The sequence below is a fragment of the Apteryx rowi genome, unplaced genomic scaffold, assembly GCF_003343035.1.
Source record: "Apteryx rowi isolate R43461 unplaced genomic scaffold, aptRow1 scaffold_101, whole genome shotgun sequence".
NCBI classification, from domain to species: Eukaryota; Metazoa; Chordata; class Aves; order Apterygiformes; family Apterygidae; genus Apteryx; species Apteryx rowi.
In genome coordinates, this window is record NW_020447209.1 from 2,353,778 (window position 1) to 2,362,382 (window position 8,605).

Genomic DNA, 8,605 nt, shown 5'->3' on the forward strand with positions numbered 1-8,605 from the left:
CAGGGAGGAAAAGGGCACTGATGSCTGTTGATCCAGTCCAGACAAAATAGTTCAAAAAAAGCAGCGTTTCTGGCCAGGAGCCCACCTAGCTGACTTCTCAGTTCTTCCCTTTGTCAGCTTAGACAACACCACTCCAGTTCTCAAGGGCTTAACTGAACAGGGCTTTGCGGAAGCCAGGGAAACTCTAAAAAGGATGCATGTATGATGCATGTATAATACACATTCCAATTTYAAAATATTAAAAGAGCACTTAGGTTGCAAAAGGTTAGGAAGCAAGATGGTTAATTCAGTCTCAGCACAGCTCCAGATGCTTTCAGAGAGATATTTTTTAAATGATCACATATCACATCTTTTCCAGAACCTGCCTGGAGAATGAATCAGGGTTTGCAACGARGGAGACTGTTGTCTGTGAGATCGCTGTCTCATTTGTCATAAATAACCCAGGGAAMTGCAGGAGAGGGAAGGACAGTTTCAGTCCTGGGCAGCTGAATGCTGCCCTGGAGAACTAGATTCTGCCCCTGCCTCTGCCACAAAGCTCTGTGAGCTTCAGGACAAGTCACAGAAATAAAAACCTTTTCACGGGTGGCTGTTTGCTGTTGGCCCTTCTTTTTCTTGGAGACCTGGAGGCCCAGTTTGCAAAAATGCTGAGCATTCAAGATTTTTAGGGCAAAGCAGCTCCTGGTTCTCAGGTTGTTAAATTCTGGATGCCCAACTTGTGCTGCCTATGGCTTTAGTCTGAACTCCCATGCACAGGATGCAAATTTGTATGCAATGAATGGGTCTCCATTACTATCAGCACAAGAGGTCTAGGGATCCCTGATCATCCAAGGGAACTGAGTAACTACTGGTTCACCTCCCGACTGTTTGAACCACTCCACCTACCTCTCTCCAAGATAGCCTCCAAAAGGAGGAGGCTAATCCTGGCAGTATAAATCCAAGCTAGTCGGTGTCACTTCAACTTGGGGTCCCTGGTAAGCTTATTCCTGCTTGCAAAGAGACCTGAGTTCCTGGAGCACAGGAAGATGCTGTAGAAGTTCAAAGTGTTAATTGTTAAAGAGCAGCTTTGAGATTTCCATCTGTTATGTGGCTCATCCAAAAGAGAAAGTACATACAATGAGCTCTGCAGTGGGGAAAAAAAATCCCATKAAATGGCAAAGCTGTTCTGCTCCCTGGGTGACCAAATGGCAGAAGTAACATGGATAAAATCACAGAATCAGGAGGGAAGGGGCCTCAGGAGGTTTCTAGTCCAAACCCTGAACAAACTAGGGTCAACACTGAAATCAACTCAAGCTGCTCAGGGCTTTGTCCATTCAGGTCTTGAGAATGTCCCAGGATGGAGACTGCATAGATGCTCTGGGCAAGCTGTTTCAGCTTAATTATCTCATAGTGGGAAGTTTTTCCTTATACCCATCCRGAAGCTCTTGTTTCAATTTATGTCTGTTTTCTCTCGTTCTCCTGCTATGCAATGCTGTGAAGAGCCTGGCTCCACCTTCTTGATAAACTCCTCATAGACACTGGGGGGCTGCTATAAGTTCCCTCTTTGCCTTCTTTTCCCCAGGCTGAACAAGCCCCATACCCTCAGCCTCATCTCACAGGGCAAGTGCTCCAGGCCCCTGGCCATCTTGGTGGCCCTCTGCTGAACTTCCTCTTGCTGATCAACGTCTTTCTTGTACTGGGGGGGCCCGAAACTGGACACTTTTCTAGATGTTGTCTGACAAGCGATGAACGATGAGGGGAAAAAACACTTCCCCTCTGTCTATTGGTTCTGTTCCTCTTTATGCAGCCCAGGATGCTCTTGGCCTTCTTCACTGCCAGGGCACACTGCTGGCTCGTGTTTAGCCTGCTGCTCTCCAGGATCCAGGCCCTTTTCAGCAGAGATGCTCTCCAGCCAGTCGGTCCCCAGCCTTTACATATGCAAGGGGTGAGTACATCCTAGGTAAGTCCATTCTAGGTGCAGGACTTTGCATTTGTCCTTGTTGAATTCCATGAGGTTCTTGTCAGCCCCAACCTGTCCGGTTCCCCCTGTATGACAGCCCTACCCTCAGGCATATCAACTGTTGCTCCAAGTCTGGTTTCACCCACAAACTTGATGAGATGTACTTCATCTCCTCCTTCACATCATTGATGAAGATACTAAATAGGAGAGGTCCCAGGATAGATCCCTGAGGAACTCCACTTGTAACTAGCTCCCAGATAGAGCACAAACCGCTAACCATTGCTCTTTGGGCCCAACAATCCAGCCAGTTTTCTTGTAGCGCACCCATCTAGACCACAAATCCCATCTTTCCTACAAGGATGCTGTGGGACACTGTATGAAAAGCCTTACTAAAGTCAAAGTAGACAACATCCCCTACTCTCCCCTCTTCCACAGATCTATCATTCCATCACTGAAGGCAATAAGGTAGGTCAAGCATGATTTACTTTTGATCTACCCTGGCTATTCCCAATCACCTTCTTCTCTTTCACGTGCCCAAAAACAGCTTCCAAGGGGATGTGCTACATGATTTTCCCAAAGTGAGGCTGACAAGACTGTAATTCCCCAGATCATCTTTCTGGATCTTTTGAAGATGTGCTAGAAAAAACGATGTGCTTTGGAAGAGGGATGTTTCTCTTCAAATCTCACATTTGTCATGCAGTAATATGCTCAGACCTACAAAAGTTCCTGAGGACACTCTCCATTCCACCTGGGAGATCAGTGAGCATTAATGGCATTCAATACCACRTATCTCAGTCTTGCATTCACAAATACACACAGGGGTTCACTGTGCTTTATCCCATGCTTTATCCCTTAAAATAAAAAGACCACTGTAAAGGAGAACAGTCCTAGCTCCAAACTTAAATTCCATCTAAAGTCACAAGGAAAATGAAGTATGTCACCAACATTTGTAACAGGCATTGCTTACCATAAGATGCGTCCCTGCAAGTCACAGATATGCAGTCATGCTCTAATAACCACAGACTGAAATGGCACATAAGCAAAGAGTGACATCAACCAGCTTGGCTTCAGTCTCCAAACTGAGCGAAGTGCAAATAATAAACAAAAGACCTTAGGATGAAAAGTCACCTTGGGCTCTGAGTCTAACCTGAATAATCTGAACTGATCAGAGGTGTCCTTTTAATATATTTCTCTTATGATTATGGTTTTCCTTTAATAAGGATTCATTTCAATTGAAATCTATCCAATTACTTTTAAATCAATTCATTCCACTGTCCCCGCCAGCAGCAGATTTCCAATAAAGGCTCCTTAGTACATTTTGCAGAATTGAGTATCAGCTCCCACACCCCAGATCTTACAGAGCTGTGAAAAGACAGATCTGAGATGTCCCTTATCTTTAGGAAATCTTGGTAATAAACTCAGCACATTTCCTAGAATGGCATCCAGACTGCTTCATGCGATAGTTTGATAAATATCACTAGTGAAGGAAAAAAATCCCACTATATAAAGATAGACTGATAAATAAAGTGGTGTCCTTCTCATTAAAAAAAAAAAAAGAGAGAAAAAAAGAAAAAAAGAAGAAATCATGATCTACTTCCCTGAATTCCCTGGAGGTCTGGAAGTACAGAAACAAGACTCACCTTTTATTGTCCTTTACTCCTGCTCAAATTCTTTCTTTTATGTCAGCCAAGACATTACTGTTACTCTTGCTGCATACTCCAGATAGCCAGGCAATTAGGGCTCAATCCTGCAAGATGCTGAGCTGCTGCAGGGTGGAACTGAGAGTGCACAGCACCTTGCTAGAACACAAAATACTGCACAACAGTCTTCCTTGTATAAAATTTCCCATGACTCGGTATACAACTTCTTAAAAGAAGCAGCCCCTGTTGGTCCCATACTTTTCTAGATCTGTTTTTCAGGAACATCATAGTACTTGAGCGTGTCCTAATGCATTCTTGCAAGGGAAAAATGTAAGTGCAAAGGGTATTTTAAATTTGGTCCAAAGTACCTGCCTGTTTATCCAGCCAAGGAGGGGAAACAACAGCAGGCGACTCATCTGATTTACCACATCCAATAGACGCAGCCTGACCAGACAGTATTGGACAGTCACAAAAAGTCATTCTTATAACATYCCTACTTTTTTTTTAATGGCTAAAAAATAATAATAATAATAATCTCAGAACAACTGTGAGGAAATTAGAATTTCCCTATAGAGCTACAAATCATCAAATAAAAGCCACTGCTYGGTTCTCATCAATGCTGCTGTATCTCCTTCTGTCTCCCTATCATCTGTAGTAATTTACAGGTCCAGTTAYACTCTTAATTTGGCTGCAGTCTAGTTATTCTGATTGTCACCTTAATTAATGTAAGCAATGCAATTCCAGTTCAATGATCTTCTGTATATACCTCAAGCACTTCCACAGACATGCTGCAGATCCTTTCTCTAGTCCTTTCAATGACACAACTGCTGCTTCTCTCTTCTTTCTTAATTATTTCACATCCAGTTTCTCATTATTATCTGAAGTCTTAATCTCCCTTATTTATTATTTACACTGTAATAATGCCTGCGGGTTTCAACCAAAATAGGACCCACTAGGAATATACACATAGGAGTATATCTCACTCAAGAGTAAATGCAGAAAAGGGATAACATTGATACCTTTTCAGTATTAGTCTATCAAGGCACATCTAGCTCAAGCCGTTTGCTCAAGGAGACACAATAGGTTGAGGCAGACCCAGCAACCGAACACATATCGCAACTCTTGTCTCAGTCTCCGTGCCCACAGATGTATTAACTGCAATACCCCGCCTTGCTGCGCTTACTTGCAGCGCTAGATTTAGCGGAGCTGCACCCAAACAAAGTGCCACAGCAGAGCGGAGGATCAGGTCCGTTATTAGGAGATCCGAGCAGAAACCGAGAGCTAATAATTGCAGAAAAATCCAGCCAAGTAACCCTTGCAGCAAGAAATAGAAGCGCGACTCTACCCCTCTGCAGCCATAAAAGGGAAAGATTGCCAGCGCACAGTCCTGGCCAAATTCTCTCACGTAATTACAGTCTGCCTTTCTAAATTCACCTTCTATTTTCAACGAGATAACATATTCTTCACTTCCCGTCCTAAACTACTTTTCAGGGACAGATTGCACTTATGCTGCATGACTCCTACTCACTAGTTTTAATTAATTTGGGCTCGTAAGGCTCTCCCGTGTCTTCCTGCCCTCTGCTGCACTGAATCAGAAACTCCTGAGTTGCTCCCTACAGCCAGGAGTTGATGGAGATGCTGCTTTAGCCACCGGGGAGTAGCAGATCTGGAGCAGGAGGTTGTCCCCACTGCCCACAGGACCATCTGCCCTGCTGGGCCGCTTTCTGGCCGCTGCAGAGATGAAGGATTTGTTCTAGCATTATCACCCAGTTGGTCCGTCAGCATTTGGCAGGGCTTTTCTCTACGTCAGGAGTTCCACTCGCTGAACAGCAYGTTTCTCTCCCGTGGCCTGCGCACTTTTCTGAGCTACCTCAAAATACTAACTAAAAAGTAACTAACCAAATTATACCTAATYGCAATCAGCCTAAATTTACTATACAGGAGTCCCTAGCTTTACGAAAATCCATTGACATTTTAGACTTGCAGACCACTATGAATCCTTCTCCTTCCTCGTGCAATACCGTGCATTTCATTATTCCTCTTTTCTCYAAAATACTACTTATACTTTTCACTGCATAATACAAATCTATCAGCCATCTGCAGGTGACTTACCGTGGCCTTGATTCGTGGACAACAGTGTGAGRCTGACTGCCCTACCTGAACACAGTTATCTCAGCTAATCTGCTCTCATATTTCTTTGAAGCCTTGGTGCACACAAATCCTAGGAGCCTCATCTCCTCCTTTATGTTTCTTGCTATCAGGAACTTTGATATCAAAGGAAAAAAGGCTTTGGCTAGATGTCAAAACGATCAGTGCAATGATGCCAAATAAAGCCCAAGGCCCTAACATTTTACCGTCTTTCCTTCTCTGGACAGACTCCCCCTCCCAGTTCAGTTCCTTGCCTCCAGTCGTACATCTCTCTCTAATATGTATCAGTATCATTTTCTAACAAAGCTCCTCAAAACCCTTGCTAGAATATCATATATCATCAGACATCATTCGCTGCTGTGGATGCAGAAACCAAAGCACGAGGAAGTTAATTTCTATACCCTGCCGCCTTGAAAACCAGCGGCGAAGAAAGGCATGTAAAGCAGAACTGCTCTAATCGTTAAGCCATCAGAGACAAACCCCGGCTTTATGGCTAACACCAGCACCAGCCACGAATGCCGATGAACCATCCCAGTTGCTTTTTAATTCCTTTAATATGTTTGGCATGAGATGACCAAAAGTTTTGTCCTGCCTGCACTAGACAAGGTTTTCCCGGGACGGTCTCTCCTCCTCACACCCCCCCAGATGAGCACATCTTCCTTTTGCTCCTCAGCAGCRTTCCGCTTTTCTCCTTGGCCAGAGGTCTCAGCCAGGGTTGTGCTACGTTACTGCCCCAGGGGTTGATACTAGGAGCGCCTGGATCCCGCTCTGACCTTCAGACCAACGTCCTTTCTATTATCATCCCCTGAGACCGTAAATACGTTTACGCCGGAAGGCTTGTTGCTTTCTCGGAGATATTTATAGCATAAACATCACTCTTCTTTCTTCTGATTTCTGTCTGCTTTTATCTGCGTATAGAAACAAAAACCCTGGATATAGCTCAATCAGAAACCAAGTGCTATTTACCAAAGCATACCAGACCGAGAACCGACGCTAACCGACACTGGCTGGGATTCATCCGACGCTGCCTAACCGCTTGGAGATGCAGAGATCTCCGGTGTTTTGACAGTGCCTTCGGAACAATGGGATACGTCACTCATTTTAGACCTCAATTTCCCTTCATCCCACACATATTTGGCTTGGCATCGGCCAACACAGAAATCAGGAAGGCGATCTCAGACCATGGCAAACTTTACTGACTACATCGCAAACCGTCCGAAGCATTTTGAACCCCCTCCCCAGGTGAAAAGCCAGCCCTTTGCTACGTCCTTTTTTTCTTAGGCATTAAGTTCCCAAAGCATTTTGAGAACCTTTCAAAAGTGGCAAATATATGAGATGCCAAGCCCTGCTTTTATTCTTCAGCAATATCCCCAAAGTCCAAGCCAGGGCAAATTTAACCTGAACAGATTTGGAGCCAGACTGTTCTGAATCTGACCTTCACTTTAAGGCCTTTGGGTTGCCTACGGGATGGGAGGATCCCTGGGCGTCTCTCCCTGGGTCAGCTTCCCTGGCGGAAAACCTGAACCCAGCTTGGCCAGTTTCTCAGAGCAAGATGCTGCCTTAGAAACTGGGGTTTGCAGAGTCCTGCAGGCGCTGGAGGAATGCACACACTCCCACTCATCCAGCATCCTGATCTCCAAGCATCCCTCCTGCCTCCTGTCCCTTGAGCCCCCCTCCTGCCTCTCTCCCTCCCTCCAAGCATCCCAGTTCCCAAACACCTCTCCTGCATTGACCCCCAAGCATCCCTCACTCTGAGCATCTCTGCCTCATCCCTGCCTTCGAGAATGTCTCCTGCATCCCGATCACTAAGTACCCCAGTCCCCAAGCATCCCCCCTGCATCCTGATCCCCAAACACCCCGATCCCCAAGCATTCCCCCTGCATCCCGACCCCCAAGCACCCCTCCTGCATCCCGATCCCCAAGCACCCTGAACCCCAAGCATCCCCCCTGCATCCAATCCCCAAGCATCCCAGCCCCAAAGCATCCCTCCCTCGAGCATCTTTCCTGCCTTCCAGCCGATGAGCACCCCTCCTAGATCCCAATCCCTGAGCACCCCGATCCCAAAGCATCCCACCTGCATCCTGATCCCCGAGCATCCCCTCTGCATCTCAGCCCCAAGCATCCATCCCTCAAGCATCTCTCCTACAACCCAACCCCTTAGCACCCCTCCTAAATCCCAATCCCCTAGCCCCCGATCCCCAAGCATCCTTCCCACATCCCAAGCCTGAGCATCCCTTCTGCATCCCAACCCCCAAGCATCTCTCCTGCATCCCGACTCCTGACCACCCCTCCTGCATCCCTCCCTCCAAGCCTTCCATCTGCATCCCGACCCTCAAGCATCCCTTAGCCCGAACCCTCCCTGCATCCCTCCCTCGAGCATCCCTTCTGCATCCCGATCCCCAAGTATCTCTCCTACATCCCAACCCCTAAGCACCCCTCCTAAATCCTAATCCCTGAACACCCCGATCCCCAAGCATCCCTTCTGCATCCCTCCCCTGAGCACACCTCCTGCATCCCAACCCTTGAGCATCCCTTACCCTGAGCACCCTCTTGCATCCTCCCTTCAAGCCTCCCTTCTGCATCCCAACTCCCAAGCATCCCTGCTACATCCCGACCTCTACACACCCCTCCCGCACCCCAATCCCCGAGCACCCCGAAGCCCAACCATCCCTCCTGCATCACCCCTCAGAGCATCCCTTATCCTGAAACCCCTCCTGCACCCCTCCCTCCGAGCATTCCTCCTGCATCCCGACCCCTGAGCACCCCTCCCAGATCCTGATCCCCAACCACCAAGCATCCCTCCTGCGTCCCTCCCTGCAAGTGTCCTGCCTGCATCCCAGCCCCCGACCACCCCTCTTGCATCCCCATCCCCGAGCACCCC